The 25,917-nt window shown below is 33.6% G+C and overlaps 2 long non-coding RNA genes across 2 annotated transcripts; both read right to left on the bottom strand.

Moving 5' to 3' along the window:
• Positions 1-1,132: 1,132 nt before the first annotated feature.
• LOC147496633 (uncharacterized) lies at positions 1,133-2,488 on the bottom strand. The gene is made up of 2 exons (XR_015196632.1): positions 1,574-2,488; positions 1,133-1,291 (listed from the first exon to the last, which is right to left on the bottom strand). It is a non-coding gene; the product is annotated as an uncharacterized LOC147496633 (long non-coding RNA).
• Positions 2,489-10,943: 8,455 nt separating this feature from the next.
• Positions 10,944-12,391, bottom strand: LOC147496632 (uncharacterized). The gene is made up of 3 exons (XR_015196631.1): positions 12,230-12,391; positions 11,997-12,064; positions 10,944-11,883 (listed from the first exon to the last, which is right to left on the bottom strand). It is a non-coding gene; the product is annotated as an uncharacterized LOC147496632 (long non-coding RNA).
• Between the last annotated feature and the right edge of the window lie 13,526 nt (positions 12,392-25,917).

The raw sequence follows: 25,917 nt of genomic DNA, 5'->3' as shown, positions 1-25,917 counted from the left end.
TAACTTTGAAAAATGCGTATCTTGGGTTTTATTATTTTGAATTTATCTTTTGTCTTTTGAACAGCAAAAACTACATTTCTTACCAAAAACAGTGAAAACCCATGAAAGCCTCACACCTTCAATCGAAGAGGTCAGCCTTTTCCTAGTCAAGAATATTATCGTTTTGTCATTCTTATATTTTTTTCTCATCTTGGATCCCAAAGCTTCATCAAAGCAACCACCTCAAGAAATTATTCCCAGGTTCTTGAGTCTCCCACAAGCACAACAACAACAAGACATGAATGAAAATAACAACAACAATAACAAAGAAATTGTGGTTCATTATGAAAAAGATCGAACCTCATGGGAATATCACCAAGTTGAGCCATGGCCATAAATCCTTTGATTTGTGCCCTCTGCCTTGCCAAAACCAATAATAATAGGTTGAAATATGCTCGATTCCCTTAGACTGAATGGATTTATGAAGGAAATGCTTGAGTAAGTTAATTTATTTTTCATGCTGCAAGGACACTTGTAAAGTCCGCTGCTACACTCTGGAAACTCTCAAAAACAGACTTCACCACTGTGCACTTGCCCTGCCCGAGAAGAAAATGAGGCTTAATTTTCATGATGATGAGGCAGGGTCCGAGGGGGAAAACCATGGGTGCATGCAAGGGTGGCCTCTCCTCTTCCATCGCCTACTCCTTGGGCAAAATTCTGAAGACTACATGTCTACATTGCTATTCTGGCGATCGTTTAAGACTAAGAAACGTTTGGCATAATTCGACATATTCCCTGTTTTTATTAAGATATTAGAGACCAGTCAGACCACCCGGTAAATCCGACCTCTTTCCTCACACTTTTCATATTTCATCTTCAACTCAGATGAGGAAACCACTAAATTCTGATTGTTCAGAGAATAAGATAAATTCTGAAGGACTTGTTGTATTGATGACATAATTTCAATAAGGCAATAAGCATTTCATTTGCTGAAAAGTGAATACGGGAACATAGAATTGAATAATAAATTAAAGATAAGAACCTCCCTAGTCACTTGGTCATACTTGTATTTCTGATATTAAAAATCTCACAAGAAGAATTGAATGCATACCTTACTCTATCAAAACTCATAAGTACATAATATCCAGAAATATCCAGGAAAGAGCTTCTATTTTATTTCTCGAGAAATTCATTTATGTTTTTCAACAACATCATGTATTCTATCTTATGCTTCTTGATCATGTATTCCCGGAAGAAATACTTGAACCCGAAGTCAATTCCTCTCTTTTTTAACTCCTTATGTCCATCAGCACTAAACATGTGCAACAAAACAAATAATCACAATATTAATTAGTAAATAATAATCATGAAAAAGAGAAATGTATCTTGTTGACACTTGACATAGATGCAAAGAGTCATACTATGCAAATATGCAAGAAACATATCGCCCACATTTCTGCAGACATTGAAGTATTGAACCTTCGGAGGATATACAAATAACAACGATACAGTATATTCGCAGATATTTTCCAGTATGTATCTCTAATTGAAAAGGTAATGGCACAAGCATAAGAATAAAAATAAAAGAACTTACATATGTTTCACTTTTTTAGACCTCTTATCTCCTTTGATTTTTGTAACTTCTAAATATCCATAAAAACCTATAAATGCCGTCCCACGAAATTCTATAGGAAGCCCGTCTGCATTGACTATGGTCACAATGAGATGGAGGTCTCTTTCTTCATGACTTTGGTCGATGTCATACATGTGTACGACAACTTTTATGTTCTCACCATTTAATTCATTTTTAAGTGTGATTGCCTGTTCACCTGGAATGTCGATGATCTCTTCAAATGAATCCAAATATGAATTTTTACTAATTCGGTCAGAACCTGATGCTGATATTGAATTGTAAGCCCTTGGACAAACGTAGTTGTCATCTTGGACTTTCTTGATTTCCAATTTGATGGCTCGTTTGAGTTCTTCATCGACCTGCTTTCGCTTCTCGATATAAGCATTGTACACGGAGACGGAAGAGAACAAGCGAAGCTCTGAAGAAAGTTTACTACTGCTATTCATAGAAGACAACAAAGAAGAAGAAGAAGATGAGTATAAGAACGAAGAGTGACAATGATTGCGGTATTGTGTGGTCGCGCGAGGCGAACAAACGCTATGGCGAGGGAACCGGGTGAGAAATGTGCGCACTGAAGAAGACATGGTCTAATCTGTAAGTGGGAGAAGTGGAATTTATGAAGAGAAGTGGTTCGAGGAGAAGAAAGGAGGGAAGGGAGAGTCGTATTTTGTAAGGAGGGAAGGAGAGTAAAAAATTTAATCTCAGTACTTTTCTCCAATCGGTTGATTTATTTTGGTATCGCCCGTTCGTTTTATTAGATTCCTAGGTTTTTCTCTAAGATTAGGGCAGCGTTCACCTCGTCTGTCTTTCCTGTCTTAGCCTTTGCTTTGAATCCTAATAGATTTTTATACTATTTGTTCAATTCCTACTGCTACTTCCAACTAGTTTAGATTAATTTTCTAGTTTATAAAGTTTTGTTTTGTTTTGTTTTGTTTTGTTTTTTGTTTTTGTTTTTTGTTTTTTTTGTTTTTTGGTTATATTTAGATATATATTATAGCTATACCCTCTTGGCTCTATTTTTCAAGGCTTCATAGAGTCTCCAACTTTTTGTAAACACTAATACTAATTACGAAAAAATAGAAATTCCAAATCCTTAGATATATATTATAGTTATACCTTCACCAATTTATTTTTTGGAGCACTCACACAAACTTTAGTTTTTTTCTAAATCTCATCTAGAGTTTCACAGAGTCTCCAACTTTTCCTAAACAATATAGTTAATTGCGAAAAAAAATAATAAAAATAAAAATAACTAAATTGCAAAAAAATAATATTTTCAACCAAAAACGATTTTTCTTAAAAACCCTTACGACACAAAGAATAGCTTCCACACTAATCTCAGATGAAGTTTAACATAACAAAGTTTCTTTTTAGAAAATGATAATGAAACTATGAAAGAACAAAAGAAAAAAAAAAATGAATTGAGTTGCTTGAACATTTACTTTATGCATTTGTTAACCACACATGTGACTGGGGAAAAAAGAAAAAAAATAAACTAATCATAAAACAAAATAGTGTACACCCAAAACAAATAAAATTGTATTGTATGCACTATATATATGGGCCTAACAAATAAAGTTGGATCAATTTGAGGTGTCATTCACTGTGGGATTTAGACATTTAGTCATAGTTAAAGATTTCGAAAAACCACATATCACAATAATTACAACATATTCTAATTAAATTTATGAATTTTATAATTCCCAATTTTAGCAGAGTAACGAGATTCAGTTAGAACGGACGTTGGCTTAAATAGATTATATAACTATTGATTTAGTTAAAATGGACGTTGGGCTTAAATAAATTATATACCAAACCAAACCAAAACAAATTACATGTGGAAAATTAAATTATACAAAAAATAACATCACAAAATATATGATAGCAAATTTAAAAAAAAAACAATAATAACAAATATTTTAAAAAATATATATATAATATTGCATGAAACTAACGTCAAAGAACAATTAATGAGAAACATAAAACTAGATACAAATGCATCAAACTAATCTCAAATAATATTTAACAGGAAATCAGAAATTGGATGCACATGCAAACATTAAACTAATCTTAAAAATTAATTAATGGACAATCAGATTATTGATACAACTGCATTAAACTAACCTCAAAGAATAATTAACGGAAAATCAAAACTTGGATGCAAATACATTGAACTAACACCAAAAAATAATTATCAAAAAATCAGAAAATGGATGGAAATACATTGAACTAACACCAAAAAATAATTATCAAAAAATCGGAAACTGGATGCAAATACATTGAACTAACCCTCAGAGATTAAATTAATGAAAAATCGGAAACTGGATGCAACTGTATTGAACTAACCTAAAAGAAATAACTATAAATTGGAAACAGGATGCAAATGCGTGAAACTAATATTTAAAAATAATTAACGGGAAATCGAAAACTAGATTCAACTACACTAAACTAATTTCAAAAAATAAATTGGATGCAAATGCATTGAACTAACCTCAAGAAATAATTAATAGAAAATCGGAAACTGGATGCAAATTTATTGAACTAATCTCAAACAATAATTAACGGGAAATCATAAACTAGATGCAAACGCAACCTCATCGAATATTAAACAAGAAATCAGAAACTGGATGCAAATGTATTAAACTAATCTCAAAAAATGATTAAGTAGAAATAGAAAATTGGATGCAAATGCATTGAACTGAGCTTGAAGAATAATTAACTGGAAATTGGAAATTGGATGCAAATGCATTAAACTAACTGCAAAGAATAATTAATAATAAATCAGAAACTGGATGCAACTGCATTGAACTAACCTCAAAAAATAAATAACAGAAAATCAGAAGTTGGATGTAAATGCATTGAACTAACTTCAAAATATAGTTAACGGGAAATCAGAAACTGGATGCAGGTGCAATAAACTAATCTTAAAGAGCAATTAACGGGAAATTAGAATATTGATGCAAATGTAATTAACTAATCTCAAAGAGTAATTAATGAAACATTGAAAACTATATGGAACTGCACTGAATTAACCTTAATGAATAACTAATGGGAAATCGTAAACTTGGTGCAACTGCACTGAACTAACCTCAAAGAATAATTAATGGGAAATCAGAAACTTGATACAACTACATTGAATTAACCTCAAAGAATAATTAATGAGAAATCGGAAACTAGATCCAACTACATTGAACTAGCCTCAAAGAATAATTAATTAATGTAAAATCGAAAACTTGATGCAAATGCATTGAACTAACCTCAAAATATAGTTGTATTATACATAGGGAGAATATAATATCTCGATAAGTATAGTTTTGCATTTTAAGTAGTGTTTATTATAATTATTTTATTATAATTGTGAATGACTTGCTATTTAAGTAGCTTCAATATCATTTTCGCCACATTGGACATTCTCACAAAATTTCAATCAAACTTCTATTATTAAACATAACAACAACAAAAAATCGATGGGTTTTACCAAGGTTTGGTGTTTTCGTTTGATAGAGAGTGGTGCAAGAAATTTGAACAAGTGATTAATATAATTTACATATCTCATAGCTATGAATAGTTGCTAATATTTTTTAGAATAATTTAATATAACGACACCCGTTCGTAGGACGGGTTCGAAAGCTAGTGGTAGTATATATATATTTATATATATATATATATATATATATAGCAGTCCCTTTTCGGGCTCATTGGGGATGTCCACGTAAGACGGGGGATTAAGAAAAAATAGGAGAAAAAAAATAGTAAGTAAGAGTCCCAATTAATTATGTTTCCTTTATATACTAAATCTCTTTTTAAGAGTCCTAATTAATTATGTTTCATGTTTCCTATACACATCCAAACAAAAAATAATAAGGATTACAGGAGAGACTCTCTTCTTTAAGAGTCCTAATTAATTATGATACATGATAAGTGCTAAAAAAGTGTTATTTAACCCTCGATTATGCCTCTTGTTTAGCCATCTTAGTGGACTAATAGTGTTTGTAAGTTATGTTTTATGATTCTACAGGTCAAAGAGAGAGTTTTGTGGAATATTAGAGAAAATGGAGTAAAACGGAGCAATTCGGAGCATTAAGGATCACATGGGAAGCCCGTGGACAATCATGGAGAAGGCCAAGGAATTGGAGCTATTAAAGATGTGACTTGGACCTATTTTAAAGCCTATTTGGAAGCCCAAGGCCAAAGGATTCGTTGTTTGGACCAAAGCCCGCAAAAGAGGATAGAAGGATAGAGCAAAAGAGACAAAATAGGCTTACGCATCTGGGACGTATTGATCGCGTCTGAGACGCATGAATAGTGCGTCCAGACGTATGGATCGACAATGTAGCCAATTCCTTCTCAGTTTTGGAGACAAAGTTGGACTCTGAAAGAAGTCTATTTGTATTAGGAAACAAATGACGGTTTGGAATGCTTCTAGAGCTCATTGTAACCTCTATAAATAGAGGACCTAAGTGCCTCATGTAATTTGCCAATTCACTTATATTCTTGTCTCCAGAACTTGAGGCAGAGAGAGATTAATAATAAAAGATCAGTTTTAACTAGCTGAGTTTTAATAAATTAGTCTTTCTAGTTTTATGTTCTTTGACTCTTCTTCTTCTTGTTCTTCGTGTTCTTCCTTCTTTATGGAAGGCTAATCTTTTCCTTCAAGGAAGAAGATGAAGCCGGTGCTTAGGGTTTGTTGATTCTTTTGGTTCATGGTGTTTTTCAATCAGGTTAGTTCTTTATGTTTTTAGTTATTAGTTTCATTGCCCAGACCAGGGGATGGAAGTATAGATTAAGGTTTTTATTTATTGCAATCGAATATCATGCTAGTTTAGGGTTTATTTATTGCAATTGAATATTTGCTAGTGACATGCTTTTATTTAGTGCAATCGAATATCATGCTAGAATAGGGTTTTATTTATTGTAATTGAATATTATACTATTATTCTCTACTTTTCTTCTAGTTGTGTAGTGTTTTAGAGTAAGGGAAGTATTCCTTGTGTTTGCCTTAGATGGTGATTCATTGAATAGCTGCTCAAACTCACATAAAAGGAAAGAAGATACTAGTAACATGAACATAGGAACAACCTTAAGTAGAGTTATTCGTTAACGATGTTTCGTCTAAGAGGGCATCGCACTCGCTCGATTGCCTAATTGTAGTCTACTTGTGAGAACAACCATGAAGCAAAAGGTCATTGAATCAAAAGTATTGGTGGATTCTAATATCTTGAATTCTCTTTCTTATAAATTCTCAATAGTTTAGTTTAGTTTAGTTTAGCCTTAGAATCTAAAATATATAATAATAGTTTCTAATCCCTTAAACCCCCTTTCCAGTCCTGTCATTCACATAACATACACTTAAAAGTGGAACGATATCCTACTCATCCTTTACTTATTGAGGGATAATTAGGTTTTGATACGCTTTTGTTTTGTTCAACGACCATACATCATCTACACACAAAAAGAGGCATGGTCAATACACATCCAAACAAAGAATAATAAAGATTACAGGAGAGACTCTATTCAAATCAGGAGAAAAAAATTGCTGATAAAAAAGCTAGAGAAACAAGCTGCGAGAAAAAAAAAACTAAATAGGAACTAAAAGTCCTAATTCTTGAATTTCGAAGTATCCCATATTCTTGAGTTCTTCAATTTACAACTATTGTACTGATTTCAAAAGTCTTCTTTCTTTTGATTTGTGTTTACCATAAAGTTTGAAGTGTTAAGGGACAAGGTACTGCAGGTCTAACATTAGTACGTTTGACTGTGACTTCCGAGATTGACAAACCATACACTTTACGTATATATACCAATCCTAACTATTTATCAACTCAGTCTACTTCCTCATCTACATTACACCATAACAGAAGATTTGTAACGGATATACATCCGTTACAAAAAATATTAGTAATGGTTATCTTCGTTGACACAAAAGCGTGATAAATATTAGTAACAGATATTAGTAACGATTATATCCATTACAAAATTTACTGACGGTTATTAAGTATTACTGAAACTAATTTCAGTAACGGATATCAAACTAATTAGTGACGGATATCAAATTAGTAACGCTTACTAATTTGTTTGCAACCGATTAATTGTTGACAATTATCCATTTCTAACGGATATACATCCGTTACTAATAGTTTATTGTATTAAAAAAAATAATAAGATTTTGTGGGCTTTTGTTTCGATTGGACACCCACAATGCAACTGTACCTATTCACTCCATTACATATCAACCAAATTCTTCTATTCATCCATTCTAACAAAATCTACTAGCACACCACTTAAACATAACACAATCCACAATCAGTACTATACAACTAAAAAAAAAATAATTTTATTAATCTTATAATGATAGAAAAACACAAAGTACAAAATTCCTTTCAGGTATACATATATTCTAAACTAGAAATTTTCCACCCAAAATACATCAGAAATGACCCAAGAATTTAATAAGAAAGAGCCAATGCTTGAAGGTCGGTTCAATGTTATCAACACGCTCCATCAAAAGTTTAAAATATCTGCAAATATCAATAAAGAAATATATTTTCATCTTACAGAGTACAAGACTAGTATATCACCCATACAAAAACATACTAATTATTAACATACCATTACTTTATCTAGATTAAACACTTCTCAAGAGTTACTTAACTCAAATTGAATTTGGAGACTCAATCAAAGATATGCGACAAAGAACAATCTTTTACATAAAAGGAGACCCTTAAGGATCTCTCACTTTAAGGAGGTAGGAAGATACATGCATAAAGACTTGGTGCTTGTCAAGAAAAAGCTCCCTAGCTTTCTACATTTTGAACAATGCCAAATTCATTCACAAGTTACAATTCATTCCAATAAAAATGTGAAGGTAAACTGATTAAACAAAATGAATTCAATTGATTCTCAATTTTAACTCTCGTTGCAACAGACTAGTTCACATTCACAATCGGATTAACAAAAGAATAATAAAATGAACACACTGTATGCCCTTCAATCCTAAAATGAAAAAGCTAAACTCATTCCATTCGACTTAAGAAACTCCATATTATCATCTAGATATGACCAAGCCATCTGGTGGATCTATGAAATATGTTTATGGATAGGTTAGGACAACAGTGAATAATCTATAAATGATAAAAACTTAGTGCTCAACAGTAAGCACCTTAGCAACCAAAGCGTGAGTGAGTCTGAGGGCGAGAGCGAGAGCGAGTTCGCTAAAGCGTTTTAAAATTAAAAATTCCCTTTATCCAAAGCACCCTAAAAGCGTACCTTATGAAAAATTTAAAAACTTATATATACATTAAGAAAACATATACAAAAGAAGTAGTTTTCTTTTTTGCAAAAATTAAACTACGTATATTAAAGTGATAATGTTATTCAAATTATGTTTTCCTATGAATAAAGTCGTTTATTTGGCAAATAGTTACATATATGGGATATAAGCTTAAGGCTTTTAGCACAATAATTCGGCCAAATTTAACAGTCATGTCTTTAGAATCTAGGCCAAAGCATAGTCTATTATTCAACTCTAACTTTTACCAACAAAAAAATATATATAATAATAGATAAATTGATGACTTGTACAACAAAGTTATGCCTATGACTAATACTCTGAGAGTGGGACAACTAGAGAACATATTGACATTTTTTTGAAAGCATGACCTAACATGTTTAAAAGTGCATTTTTAGTGAGACTTAGTAGTAAAAACGGGAAAACGCGATTTTAGTGCGTGAGTGCGCTACTTACACATGACGCTTTAGGTTGCTAAGGTTAGCACCACCCGCCAAATAAATACCATGTACTACCCTAGGATTTCGACTAAGAAACAGGAGATATCAAAATATACATATGAGGTGGGAGAGCGGTCATCAGATATCTATCTTTGGTCCCTAACAGGGTACAGATCATATGTTGCATGAGCAGGAGGTATCATATAGTTTTCTGCTACAAAAGACAAAGACATAATGAAATGCAAGACAAACAAAATCACAAGGGAATTAAAATCCTAATACCGACCTACTTAGAACATTGGAAGGTTCAAAACAGCACCACCATCCAAGAACGGCACTATGATGCACATTGTAATCCTCTATCCTCTCATTTGTATTACATCCAAAAGAAATCATCAATCTTCTAGAATACTAAACCAAACATTAGCTAAAACGAATTTAAAATAAATCACAATGGTATACATGGAAGGAAACTACCTTAAAATAAATTGGCAAGTAGAGAAAATCATAATTACCCTTGTGGTTTTCATTGATTGCAGCCAACAACATCTTTGATGTGTATTTGGTTCAAAGACAAAAGAGCAAACAAAAAAAGGAATTAAGTTTTTGTCCCACAATTTCATTTCAACCACATGCTGATCAAATTTCATCATACTTGTTAGGAGTGTTTGATCATTAGAGTAGTATGAGTATTTTTCCTATTAACAATCTTATCCAAGTCACCCTAGTACTAGAACCTAACCCTAACTGGTCCCGCACCAAAACAGTTGGAGAGAGATCATGCAGTGGGAACATTCACCTTATATGGGAGCTCCTCGAGAGTACACCCCATCTCATCATCCATTGCACATCCTTCGGTACAGATCTGTGTTGCACGGGTACGCTAAGACATGGCAGGACTGGGACACTCCGGAGACTCGGCAATTTCAGTTAAAATATGGAGTGTCCGACATAGGTATCAAGGTAATGGCTTCCATTTTGAAGTACCCACGCAACACAGGTACATATTCTCTTATATAGGAGTTTCTTGACATCAGTTCACACAGGCATACGATGGACTATTCATACACCATAGTACAAAGCACAAATCGAATATTAAATAGCAAACCCACATAAACATAACAATCAACGATATCAATATAACAACACAATGAAGGAGACAAACTATTCATAAAAGAATCATCACAAACAATACATTTCAAAGTAATAAACCATAGCAACAGATAGAGTTGAACGACTAACACACCAAAGTCGACATCATATAAAACCAAGTAAATAACAAAATCTATATATATGCATCACAAGTCATATATATATTCCAACATATATATTCCAGCATGTATAACCAAAACTTAGACCTGAACTACACATAATTCATCACTTAATCAACATATTATCCTTAATCATGGGAATACAACAAGTCAATATGAAATACGGAATACACTGAAATGTATATTGAATCACAAACACTACACCCAAGTTAGAATCCAAGGCATACAAGTAGAGAAGACTTGCCTGAAATCAGCAAAAACCATATATTTAGTGTCTCTAATAACCTTATTAAATTCCTCTAAGTTCCTCCAAAATTCGTCAGTTATCGTCCATGTTTCAAACACTCCAATTAACTGAATTTCTGGAGCTTTTTACTTGAAACCAGCTATTAAGCCTTATGCCATCTAACAGCCTATCGAATCTGGTTTATAGGGAAACAAATGGCATGCCAAACCTATCACTAAGGAGAAAACTACAACTGTTTTTGTAGCAGGTGCTAAAACTGTTCAAAAACTGGTTTCTCTATTTTATTTCTTCTTTCTAGTATACTGAATATGAATATGGATTATAAATTATTTGGAGACAAAAGGAACCGCAAGAAATAATCGATTGATGAAGATAGAACTCTATTCACTAGGCTTGTGTTCACCACCTGCTCAAGCACCGCCCACTATTGGCGTCCTTATCCCAAAAGAGAAAGAGAGTAGAATCTAGGGACTTCTACGTACTAGTTCTATCCTTTTGGTTATTGGGGATCAACTTACAAACCGACTAATTGGGTAGTACCATAGTCCAAATGGGCTCCCTACTAATAAAATCCATTCAAATGTCCTCAAAGTCCAAAGCCCACTTGCTAGCCATCAAGCCCAAAAATGGGGTTTTACACTTAGTTTTTTTAGGAAAAAGAATGTAAACATTATGCGGAGAGAGTAAATGTTGTTTCAATTGTAACTTTTTCTATTCCATAAAAAGGGTCTACCTAACAAGAAATCTAAATAACTAACAAACTCAGTGGAGATGGACTCCAAGATTTGCCACAACCACCTTCCAACTGGCCGCATAATTTAGCAAGAGTATGTAAGATTGCACAAGGTGTAACTTCCGTTTAATGACCAAAATGGCATGAATAAAACTCACCATACCTTAGAAGTACATCTTGAATGAACATCTCTAGAATAAGGATTTGGACACTTGGACGGAAAATTTGAAGCCCAACTCTACATCCATCAGTTTTTGGTGTTAAATAAGAATTACTTTGCTGAACCATAGCACTTGATCAACATATTGATGACTTCAGGGTAAGTTTTGGAATAGATTTCTTTAATAGAAAAGCATTAGCAAGTAGGGGAGTTGATTCCTCTCTACTTTGGGAAGCAACACCTACCTCTGATGTTCGAGTACCCATGTTAGCTCTTGCAATATCTTTGGTGAAGCATCAACTAGATCTAGTGACTACAAAATTAGGGAAAAAAAATATAATCATAAGAAAAATAACAAGAACAAATGCTTCTAAGTATCAGGTTTGACATGTATGAACACTGAATAGACAGGGAAAGTGGACATGCAGAAGAAGCGCCTAGGTATGGAACATTGTACCATGAGTGATGCCTTACTTACAGTTGATTGAGGAAAAAGTTTTGGAATTTCTCCTGTAACTCTATTTTAGTAGACTATTTTTTTAGCATCACCATGTCTATTTTTCTGGCTCAATGAAGCATCAATAGCTTCTGCGCCTTTGGTAGTATCCAGATTTCTAATCACACAGTCATCAGCATCAGACTGAACAACAATAACATACAATATAAAAAGATAAACAATGAATAAATATGTAAAACCAGAACAACCTTCTTTTAACCTTTCTGTAGAAGTTGCAGCTTCATTCCTCACATCTTCAGCACTGAAAGAGATCAACAGTTGCATTGGCGGCTTCTTATTGCTGAACTCATCCACAGCTGAAAGCCTGAGATAATATAATTTGTCACCTGTATATATGTTCAAAGTCAATCTCTTCATGTGTAAGTAACTAACCTATATATATAAATGATCTTTCACAATGTGTTACCATCAAAGGAGTGAAAAGGTTGGATTGATAAGCAAGTGCAAAATCACGTATCTTTCAGTAGATAAATGGGGAGGAATCAGCATTCCAGCTGGTAGCAGGATCATACAGGGGAAGGCACTTCAAGGCTATTTCAACACAAATAGTAGGTGCACTATTTTCTTTCATCAATACAACTCTAGGTTCGAGCTTTATATTGTCATGAAAATGCTAACTGAATAAACTCATTGACATATACCGTTGAACCCAAGGAATGAAATTAACGATAAAAAGTAACCTTGAGGTGGGAACTCAGGTCAAAATATGGTTTTCTCTGAAATCACGGTACTCTGTAAAACCTGTTAAATAGAACCATTTTATATTTCAATTTCGCATTCTTAAAACTATAACATATATACAACCAGTTCCAGCAAACAAATGTTCAGAATGTCAAAAGCCGAACCTCAGTAAACCGCTTTTTCATGTGGGATAGAATCAAAGACCATATAAGTAGGGCTTAGACCAATCGAGCAAAAAGCTTTAGCGCATAACCCGTTTAAATGAGGAGCTACAAATCAAACACCGATTCCAGAAAATATAAGCATGTAACAATCCAGCTCCGTCATTGTAACTCATACAATGCAAGACAATATATTGATACATAGAATACAACATTAGATCATTAGATAAACTGAGTACGTCATATAAAGATGCAACCTTTTGCCATGGTTGACAATTTATACTTATTTATTATTAACATACACCCTAATAATCCTATGTCTACACAAACCCAAAAGCTAATTCATTTTTTTCGAAAAATATAAACACTAAAAAACTCAGATAAAAGAGGATTCACTTAATAAAATGTTACCTTGCAGGCCAACGAAGAAGCTTCCTTCAGTAGATTGACCAATTGATTGTGTAAATGTAAAACCCTAGCAAAAAAATACCCTAGATTGAGTAGTTGATTTTGTAAACTGTTACAAAGGAGAAAGAAGATAATACGAAGAAAAGGAAGGAGAAGATGACGACTTGCCCCAGTGGGCAACACTAGAAGCGGCTACAGCAGTTTTCTCTGTGCATAACTCTTCGGCTTTTGGTTTTGTTATTGAAAAGGGTGAGAGATGAGCGCGAGAATAAAAACATTCCCACCCAATGTTTTAACCCTCTTCATTTGTTTTCATTTTCTCTTTAATTTTATTTCACAGAGGTAACACTTCATCATCCGTCACATAATATTGAGTATATGTTACTAAATAAATCAAGTATTTGCCTACGAGATATGTAACAGTTGGTAACATTTCTAACGGAACACATGTGTGACAAACATAATAACGGATGAATAAGTGTTAGCAATTGATTTTCCTATATGTTGCAATTTCAGGATTATGGTGTAGTGCTAAGGAGAAGGTTAAGCTATTTATTTTAGTCGTCACTATCTATATACTATCCACATATTTTAGTATGTTCCATAAAAACGTTAGTAAGTGGATCTAAAGCTTTAAACCTTACATGTATAGTTTTGGAGCTTTGAACTTCTCTTTCATATGAGCAATTCTTGATCAATAAAAATTTTCAAGTAACTATTTTCACTAACCTAATCCTCATCTACTAGCTATATTTTATATAATGTATTTAAGACTTATATTTCCTTTTTCTGTAGTTATTAGCATGCCCCATCCATGCCAACGGATAAACATTTTTTAACATAATAATAAAATTTCAGTGTATCCTAAAGATATAAATGTAGTTACTTATTGATGGATCTGATAACCAAGTGTTTTTTTCCCCATATTATATATTGTTTTTATTTGTTTCAATATATGGTTGTTATTTTTTATTCTTCACTCTTAATTTCCTAAGACCAATTAATTTCTAGACCAATTCGTGCATGGGTAGACATCAATGATTCTATCCATAATATCTTTAGAAGTTGAAGTAATCCAAACTTACTTTCATGGTTGTTATTTGGTTATATTTGCATAATCTGATAAGTTCATGGTCGTTGTTTAAATTTTGAATGGGGTTCTTGGTGTTAGTAGTGTACTCAAGTGGGAATGAATTACTTTGTACATGTTTAAGGTTTGTGTGTTAGTAGTTTGCATGCCGATGATATTTTGGAGTAGTTTGATCCTCTAAAAATTTATAAGCCTCCGAGGCTCCTTTACTTAGGAAACTACCCCCATTCATTATGTCAAGGACTTCTTTATGGTGGTGTAGAAGTCCTTTGAAAAAGGCACGAACTAACGTGTCTTTCGCTAGGTTATGATGTGGATACTCTATAAGGAGATCGGTGAAACGATTCCAAGCCTCTGAAAATGATTCATGAGGATTTTGTCGAAAGAAATGAATCTTGGAAAGCATCTCATCCGTCTTTAGGGGTGGGTAAAAATGCTCCATAAACAGCTGAACAAGTTTAGCCCACAAGTCCACAGAATTAGGCGCTTGGGCAGTTAACCAAGACGCCGCCTTTTCCACTAAAGTGAAGGGAAATACCCTGAGTTTAATTTGTTCAGCACCCACCGTAGGATGGTGGAATGTTGTAAGAACTTGTTTAATCCTACGCATGTGCTGATAAGGTTTTTCATGGTCTAAACCATGAAAAATGGGTAACAAATTAAAAATATTTGGGGGGATTCGGAAATCCCCCAGTGGGTCTACTAGAATGATGCAAGATTTGGGGCTATCGCTCAAGGCTTTATAAAAGTCAGAGAGAGGAGTCTCTCCTTCTTCGGGCATTATGTCAGGTAGAGTATGTGGAATAGTAGCTAGAAGTGCAATGAGTGGTATACTAGATAGGCGTACTTGTTGACGTTGCCGTGTAATTACGTTAGGTGTTTTTGTTCGACCAGACCTTAATCTCATACAAGGCTAAGACCAAACTTAACTAAACACAACAACACTCCAACCAATCCTAACAGAAGATGCGAGGTGTGGAAGAAAGGAATACCTGATTGCGTCTTTGCTTCGCTTATGAATAGCGTCTTGTTTACACGTGTTCAGTGTATATAAAAAGTTAGAACACTGAAAAACTTGAAAAATCGAAGTTCGAAACAAACTTGTGGAAATCCGGCAAAATTCGGGGATGACGCTTCTCCTTGAAGCCAGCGCGCTCAATGTAGATTTCGAGTTCCAGTGATTTGAGCGCGGTCGCGCTCGGTTTGGGTGCGGGTCGAGCTCAGGGCTCAGCGTGTGGCTGGTCGCTCCTTTGAAGCGCAGTGCGCTCGTGTATTTTTTCCTAGGAACTTTCAATTGCTGAAACGGACGACCACAGTTAGAATCAAACAAGGGTGGGTGGGTGAAATGGGACTTTAAGAAGAGTACTTATACTATGAAAACAATGCGAAAGTAAACTAAGATAGCAGCGGCGCCATTTTGATAGATGTAAAATTAATAGTTTTACTAATGAATAAACCGTTGGAACTCTAAACGAAAGTAAAACTATAACTGATTTGTTACTAGATTTATCAAAGATTTCTACTCTCAATCCTATTGAGATATAGTGGAGTAGATGATTCGTTCCACTCCTAGTTCTTTCACATGTAATGTTTTCTAAGTCTAATCAATCTTAACTAAAGTCTAATGAGAGATTTACGAATTATAAACTACGATGCAACTACCCACAAGATACGACTAATTAACTACGAAATGTTGCGTTGATTCTATGATAAGGAATTAGGGGGGGATTGATTCTACCTTAACTCAACTTAACTTACTAACGACGAATAGTCGTAATCCTAATTGAACTACTACGCAGAACAATTGGTTCTTCCTAATCCCTAATTACACATGGCACTTCTACCAATTCATAACTAGCATGTGAACAATTAAACCCATTCTCATGGTGAATTAATCGTTTCTAGAGTGGAATAGAAATTACGATGACTCTACGACAATCGGAATCAAGCTTTCATCAAGGCTTCTCAACCCCCTCTAATGGAGGTTTAGCCGAGAATCATTCCGCAATCATTTCCATATGAATCTAAACTAAACATAATATCAAGATTCCAACTTTACTAATTTAACAAACAATAATTGAAATCTAATTAATAATTAAGAAATGATATCAACAAGAATTTAAAATAGATCTATAAATGTAATGACAAAAAAAAACGAATTAAATAATAATAAACTATTTTATTAATCTAATCAAATGAATAACAATAATGTAATACTGAAACCCAATTCTTTCAGTCCAAAAAGGCCTCTTCAGCTAGAGTTGCCTTTGACAAACTTTTCGTCCACTTTTACTCCTCTGATTGGGTAAAGGCTTAGACCATTGGAAAGCTCTTTCCGAGCCGGTTATTTTGACGTAAGGTAGGCCCAATTCCGAGGTTTGAGTTCAAAGATATGGTCTTCGGAAGTTCTGCTGACTTTGTGCACTATTTCTGCCCGCGTGGACTTTGACTTTTCAAGGTCTAAGTAGGCTTTACAAAGGCTGTGTCTTCTCGAATCTTGGCCTTTAATCACAGAACTCCTTAGCAACCAACCATTTCTCCTTTATCTCATCAAGGTGGCACATTTCTGCACATAAGTGACTTTGAAGCCTGAAACGCATAAAAACACGTAATCAGTATTAACTCTTAATTATTACTCACATAATTGGTCTAAAAGTATGATTGTTAAGGGGTTAAAATTACAGTTTTGGGCTCTTATCACCTGTCTTGGTTTGCCGCATCATGGTATCTTACTTTCCCGATTTCCCATTCCGCTACACTGATTAGGTTGGGGTTGACATTATGCGACCCACAAATTGCATTGTACGTTCTTTTCGTGCTATGACTTGGCCGGGGTGGAGGCTACAACCTCATTTGGTTGCCCCTTACACCCATCAGAGCGAGTAACATTTAATAGTTTAGCAAGGGTTGATGATACATGGCGTAAGGCCTGGCAAATTATCATGGATTGGCAAGATGCAAAGGAACTTCACTTCTTTATAGAATAAGAGGACAACACTTAAATGCTGGATATGAGGTAAGTTTTACTTTCTGTTAGTGTTTGCTTATGTCCCAAGCAATTTAATTCTTGCTATCCCCATAACGGGTGGAACTCATATAGAGTTGCATCTGTTTTTATTTATCTATATTAGTATGTTATAAATTTGTTTTGCAGGTACTCTAAAATTTTCACTCGTTTCTATGGTATTTTCTACCCTTCTTATTTCTATACTTTGAGGACAAAACATGTTTATATATATATATATATATATATATATGTAATATGCACTTGTTTTCTAGTAAAAAATTCAAAAAAAAAAAAAAAAAATTATGCTATGTACTTAGGAATACTGGTATTGTTTCTTTTTCTGTGATGATAGTAGTTTAGAAGTTTCATGTTAGCTCTTAAATTAGAATAGTTTTTAGAAACTTAGGTTAATATGTAGGTAATAATCATTGTATCTTTCCATAAATATATTGCATGAGCATTTATGTTTGTATTGGCAGTAAGTTTCTCAAATCTAGGCTAGAGTACTTATTCTACAAATCCTGTGAGAATATAGCCTAAAAGCCTTATATGAGTGAAATATCTGAGTAATGACACAAGAGAGAAGTAAATTCCAAATAGACAAATCACATGTCCACTTGATTGATCACTATACCATATCCTAAGCGAGAATTTAGGCCCTTTTTGGATCGATATAGCCAGAAATTCAAACCTATATGAAATTATATTCCGCTAGTCGCCCCTCTGAGCCTTTTTTTAGCCTTTTCATGAACCACAAATCCTTTATCCTTTTATAAAAACAAAACAAAATAAAAATTAGCCTACCCACTTTTGAATGAGTTTGAAAATAGAGATGAAATGAAAAGAAAAGAGAAAGACCTATGGAAAACCAAGAATTTGTTAGTTGCATCAAATAAGAAAAGAAAAGAAAGTTTCCATCCAAAGAAAATAAAAATAAAAAATAAAAAAATAAAAAGTTAGAACTCCAAAAACAAAATCAAAGGAGTCAAAAGCCAAAAGAAAAAGAAAAAGAAATGGCTAAGGATGGAAACAAAGTATAGAAGCAAAGTAAGAACAAGGTTTTCTCTAGTTACATAATTTGAAGACTCTATTATCTCAGAAAGTTTCTCATATTTGCTTGAGGACAAGCAAAATGTTGTTTGGGGGTAGTTTGATAAGAGCCCAAAATTATAGTTTTAATCCCTTAATAATATTACATTTAGACCAATTATGCTTATAATAAATAAGAGTTAGTATTGTTTACATGTTTTTGTGTATTTCAGGTATTGTAGTCAAATATGTAAAGAAATATGTCACTTTTGCGAGATAAAGGAGCAAAGGTTGGTTGCTAAGACGTTCTATGATTAAAGACCAAGATTCAAGGAGAAAAAGCCTTTTTAAAGCCCAGTCAAAGCTGAAAAGTTAAAGTCAACATAGGCAGAAATAGAGTATAAAAGTCAACAGAACTTCCGCAGGCCGTATCTTTGGACTCAGACCTCAGAATTCGGCCTATTATATGTCAAAACAACCGTCTCAAAAAAAATCTTTCTACTGATTTAGGCATTGATCTAATTAGAGGAGTAAAAGTGGTCAAAAAGGCTATTACAGTAATTTCCAACAGAGAATCCCTTTTTAGACATATGTAATTAGGTTTTGGGTTTGATTTCATGGCCCAAAACATGGCTCTAAAGCCCATACACGAAATTGTAGACCTATCCCTCTCCTATATAAAGAGGACTAAGGCACAACTCTAGGTATCCTATCATTAGATAATAAATTAGCTTTCTTCTTAGTTTTAAAACTAGTTATTGTTTTCTTTGCCTAATCACCATTAATAAAGCCAAGTTATTTATATTGTTTCAATTATATCTTATTCTTCTTCTTATTCTTTTAACTATGATAGTCTCTTGATTCATAGCTAAACTTCCATTAAAAGGGTTTGATGAAGCTTTGATGAAAACTTGATGTGTTAGTATAGAATAAGTTGTAGTCATCTATTCCACTCTAGAAGGTAGTTAATTCACTATGAGAATGAATTTAAATTGCCTCACATGCTAATTATTAGTTGGTAGAGATTGTCATGAATAATTAGGGATTAAAAAGACCCAACCTTTATGTAAAAACATAAATATTAGGATTACAACAAATCTATGCTAGCCTATTAAGTTTTAATCAAGGTGGAATCAAATCCCCCTAATACCTCTCTTCTCATTCACATCTTACAATCAAATTGCCATAGTATAAATTAGCATATCGTAATTAGCTATTTTCACCATATTAGTATAATTTAATCAAATTCTCTCATTGATATTATAGAATTGTTAATTTAGTGAAACTGTTACATCTAAGAAACTAGTAGTATAATGAATTCTTTACTCCACCATATCGCAAGATAATCGAGAGTAGAAAGTTTGATCTAATTATAAATACATGTTTTTATTTATTCTTAGCATAAATCATTATTTTATAGGATAAAAAGCAGTTTTTATATTTATCAAAAAGCTTAGTATGGACCTTGAGATGAAGAGTAGGGCTCAACAGGGTGTGGGATACGCAAATCACTTCTAATAGCTTTATGTCCCACAAAGTTTATGTTAGCAGCTCTGTACATGTTAGCAGGCAATATAGGACCCCTTAAGACGCGATCCCAGTAATTGTCATAGTCACCATCCAAATCTAAATAGAGTGAAGCTTGTTGCCACAAGTCTTCATTATTTCTAAGGTAGAACCTCCATTGACTAGCTCTTTCTAATGGGCACATATTCTCCGGAGGAGGGTGTGGGATGAAAAGTGTCCTAACGATTTGGTGCCAACACCTATCGCCCAGGTACGATACGATGATACCTCCAAACTCAAAGACGACTCGGTGCATTGTAAAATTATATGAACGACGTTCATGACGAATTGCCTCATGCATCCAAGCATCATCCACGGTATCTTCAACCACATCCTCAACATTTAATTGCATATATTTTGTAGTATACCATGGTGTCCATTGTATTGCCAATGCCAATCTAGTCTCGAGTTGGTTACGGTCTAAGTGAATATTGTGGCGTCCTTGACCAGATCTGCGATCTTTATAATCATTCATCCATGCTATAATCCGTGGGACGATATCACAGTCTATGTTCATTCTCAGAAGTGTAGCCATTGCAGGTACGTACTCATGCCACCAATACTATATTAAAAATAAATATCAAAAACAAACTTGTAATTTAATATAAATTTATAATACTAAAAATTAAAAACTTACTTGTAAAAGAGGAGTGAAGCCACCACATTAACCATTCGCAACATTCCTATTGACTCGACACGATTGATCCAACGCGTAAATCAGAGCTCCAAACATAGCACCACCCCAATCAAACTCATGAATGTATTCTAACTAATCCAAACACTGTATCCAACCTAATCTCAGTGAACTATCACCCGTGGGGAAGAAACACTGCGTGATTAAGTAAAAATAGAATGCTCGGAAGTATCTCTCCAGATCTGTACCCGTCTGGCACCAACCTTAACTTCATCACTTTCTTTAGTCTTGTCCATAAACTCATTCACAAAAAAAAAAAGTTTGATACCCCCTTTAGACCAATGCTCCGGCCTTATATTGGGCCAACAGACCTGTGCTTAATCAAAAGTCGAGTATCGGCCTTCTCCAAATGTGACTACATTTCATTTTCCTACACTCATAGTGAGGATAGTGAAATCCATTGGGGTGATGCCTATCTCGCATTATGGAAAGTGAAAAGTGTGAGTTGTGTCCCACAATCGCTCAATCAAAGCATATATTAAACCACGGTCGGCGTTTTGATAACCACATCGAAACAATAACCCAAATGGAGATTGTAAAATTTTATTTCGTATTTATTCAAAACAATCTCCTTTGGCAACCATTATTTTCCACCAATTGTTCACAGATGCCCAACAACACCGCAATTTCATCTCCCCCGCTGCCTAAACATTTATTCAAAACACTTCATTAAAATTAAATAAAATAAAAATTAGGATGTTAAAAAAAATCAAATTTAACGATCAAATGCTTACCATATTTACACTAACACGATGAAAGATGTGTGTTTACGGGTTTCTAGCCAATGTAGAATGTATTAAAGGATCGATTGGGTTCGGAGATGGAATTACTGGGGGGGTTTTCCAAATTATAAACTTCGTTTTCATTCTCATTGGTGTTTAGCGTTGACGTTAACTCTTTTGTCAATCTACTAACTGATTTTCGACCGAAAAATTATTTACCCTTGTTACTCATTTTGAGTGGCACCTGCAATTCAATCAACAATATCCTCCTATAACTTCAATTCAAACAACACTTAAACAAAACGCACCATTTCAAACCAATATTCTAATATCAATTCCAACATCAATTCATTTCACAAAACTTTTTTTTTTTTTTTTTTTTTGCTATCCATTTCACAAAACACTTTAATTTAACTACAAACAAACATTCTAATTCAGCATTAAACTAATCAAAATAACCTCACAATCAAAATAACTCACAATCCATAAAAAATAAACTCAATAAAATTGAATTTCAAAATTGTAATTCATACCTTGTGAATGTATATCAGTAAAAATGGTCAAATCCAATAGAAATTGGGGTGGGAGAGAGAATGCAAGGCCGAGAGATTGAGAAGGAAGAGACCGAGAGAGAAGAGAGAAATGGAGAAGAAAATTAAGTTTTGCGATTTTAGTGACTGCCCTATATAGATGACATAGTTTTTTCCGTTTGTTGCAATTTAATAGACAGACGGCAAAGTTTATGTCATCCGTATCCCGAACTTAACAATTGCTAAAAAACATGATTAGAATGGTTTTTTTCTTTTGGGCTACCAAATATGGCTGGGCATTCTAAAAGGCTTATGTGGCACCTTTTAGCAGCCCAATTTAGCAACTCCCCAGTATAATTAGTCAAGCAAGCAATTTGAATAGGGATTATGAACAGGTCCTTACCTTGGCCGTTCGATTGATTGTTCTAAAGTTAAAGTCGTTTTGTTAAGTCGAATTGAAAGGTAGGTTTTGTCAGTATGGAAAGGGGAGCGGGCCTACTCTTGAACCTTTAGGCTAATGAAAAGCCAAAACAAAGCCAAAATATCGGCCTAAGAAAGATGGGATTCGGTCAACAAACAAAGGAAATGAAAACACTCCCTTCTTTCTGTCGACACTGATGAAACCCAGAACGAACTCTAAAGTCAAGCCTTTCATTGTTCAAGCTCTTGAACGTAGGTTGAGTTCATACATTATGAATACGTTCCTATGCAAGACATACTACCAATTCCTTTGAAGCAACTACCACTATCGAAGTTGGTACTATTAGTGAAACAAATCGGTTAGTGTTCTGTTCTCCTACCTTTGTTTTTGTGTATTCGATGATGAGTAGAAGAAAACGGTATTTAGAAGTTGATAGCTCCTAGAGTCTTCGTGGCTGATAACGTGTTATGATTAACTAGCTTTAGAGAGATCACTACACTAACCAAGTAAAAGAACAATGAGAAAAAGAGAAAGAGAAATCTTATTGATGTGTAGAATGAGAGTTTACAATCATTTATATGCAGGAGTTACTTCCTAGATAAGTAACCTTCTTAAGCCCTAATGGGCTTGCTCATGGTGGGCATCCATAAAGCCCATACCTTTATAAAAAAAAAATTAATTTTTTCTTCATAAAGCGGACCTATGTCTACAATATCCATTTTGCACATGTGTCATTTTTTTTATCTTCACCAAAACACAGAATTTTCCCCCAAAAGGACAGGAACACGATGGGGAAAACCATTAACTGCAACTATCCCCATTCTGATGCTACCAGACACCTCTATCAAGGGATGAAGGGAGTTTGAAACACACTCGACAGTTTTGGCACTAGATAAACAGAATGGATCAAATGCCCGCTGCAAATCAGTGTCTAGCACTCTAACCACAGCAGTAAATCACTTTAAAGTTTAAACTAACTTTCGAACCCGTCCTACGAACGGGTATCGTTATATTAAATTATTCTAAAAAATATTTTAACTATGTAGATAGATCCATTTATAAGATATGAATATTACATTGGTCACTTATCCAAATTTCTTACAACATGAAAATCACACTCCATAAAATAATGATAATAATAACGCACTTTTATAAAAACCTTTCGAGTTCTTTTTGTTGTTTAATAATAGAAGTTTGATAAAATTTTTGTAAGAATGCTTAATGAGGCGAAATTCATATTGAATGTACTTGAATAGCAAGTCATTCCCAATCATATACTTGTTGAGACATTTCCACTACACATAAAACAACAATGTTTTGAGGTTAGTTCAATGCATTAGCATTTAATTTCTGATTTTCCGTTAAATATTTTTTGAGATCAGTTCATTGCATTTGTATCCAGTTTTTGATTTTCTGTTAATTCATCTTTGAGGTTAGTTCAATGCAATTACATCCAGTTTCTGATTTCCCATTTTTCAATTTTTGTTAATTATTCTTTGAGGTTAGTTCCATGAATTTGCACTTAGTTTTGGATTGCGCGTTAATAACTCTATGAGATTAGATCAATGTATTTGCATCCAGTTTCTTATTTCAAGTTAATTATCATTTGAGTTTAATTAGTTCAATGCATTTGCATCTAGTTTCCGATTTCCCGTTAATTATTTTTTAGGCTAGTTTAATGCATTTGCATCTAGTTTTCGATTTCCAGTTAATTATTCTTTGACGTTAGTTTGATGCATTCGCATCCAGTTTTCGATTACACCTGAATGATTCTTTGAGATTAGTTCCATGCATTGGCATCCTATTTCCGATTTGTCGTTAATTATTCCTTGAGGTTAGTTCCATTCATTTGCATCTAGTTTCTGATTTCCTGTTAATTATTCTTTAAAGTTACTTCCTTGTAATTACATCCAGTTTTCAATTTTCCGTTAATTATTATTTGAGGTTAGTTTGATGCAATTGCATCCACTTTCCGATTTTCTGTTAATTTTTCTTTGGGGTTAGTTTGATGCAGTTTCATGTTGTTTCCGATTACTCGTTAATTATTCTTTGAGGTTAGTTTGATGCATTTGTATCTAGTACTTTCGAGTTCCCATTAATTATTCTTTGAGGTTTATTGAATGCATTTGTATCCAATTTTCGATTGTATGTCAATTATTCTTTGAGGTTAATTAGTTCAATGCACTTTTATCCAGTTCCTGGTTTTCTGTTAATTATTCTTTGAGGTTAGTTCATTGTAGTGTTATATCCAGTTTTCGATTTCCCATTAATTATTCTATGAGGTTAGTTCATTGCAATGTTGCATCCAGTTTCCGATTTACCGTTAATTATTCTTTGAGATTAGTTCATTACATTTGCATCCAGTTTTCAATTTTCATCCCACTAATTATTTTTTTGAGATTAGTTCAATGCATTTGTATTAAGTTTCTTATTTTTCGTTAATTATTCTTTGAGGTTAGTCGATGCATTTGCATCCGGTTTCCGATTTCCCATTAATTATTTTTTGAGGTTAGTTAGCTGGATTTGCATCCAGTTTTCGATGTCATGTTAATTATTCTTTGATTCAGTGCAGTTGCATCCATCTTCTAATTTCTCGTTAATTATTCATTGAGGTTAGTTAAATTCATTTGGATCCAGTTTCCAATTTCACGTCAATTATCCTTTGAGGATAGTTTGATGCATTTGCATCCAATTTTTTTATTTTCCGCTAATTATTTCTTTGAGGTTAGTTTATGCAGTTGCATCTTGTTTTTTGTTTCTCGTTAATTATTCTTTGAGGTTAGTTCAATACATTTTTATCCAGTTTTTTATTTCTCGTTAACTTTTCTTTGGCGTTAATTCAATACAGTTACATCCAGTTTCCAATTTTCCACTAATTATTCTTTGAGGTTAGTTCGATGCATTTGCATCAAATTTTCGATTTCCCGTTAATTATTCTTTTAGGTTAGTTCAATGCAATTTTGCATCCAATTTTTGATTTCCCGTTAACTATTCTTTGAGGTTTCTTCAATGCATTTGCATTAAGTTTCTGATTTCCCATTAATATTCTTTGACGTTGGTGGTTCAATGCATTTGCATTCAATTTTCCAATTTTGCATTAATAACTCTTTGAGATTAGTTCGATGCATTTACATCCAGTCTCCTATTTCCAGTTACCCTTTAATTATTCTTTGAGGTTAGTTCATTGCAGTGTTATATCCAATCTCTGATTTCCAGTTAATTATTCTTTGAGGTTAGTTTGATGCACTCACATCCATTTTCCGGTTACCCATTAATTTTTCTTTGAGGTTTGTTCAATGCAATGTTGCATCCATTTTCCTATTTCCCATTAATTATTTTG

The sequence above is a fragment of the Coptis chinensis genome, chromosome 5 (genome assembly GCF_015680905.1).
Source record: "Coptis chinensis isolate HL-2020 chromosome 5, ASM1568090v1, whole genome shotgun sequence".
Taxonomy (NCBI): Eukaryota; Viridiplantae; Streptophyta; class Magnoliopsida; order Ranunculales; family Ranunculaceae; genus Coptis; species Coptis chinensis.
Note: the sequence above shows the minus strand (reverse complement) of the source record. Positions and strands in the feature narration are given on the sequence as shown.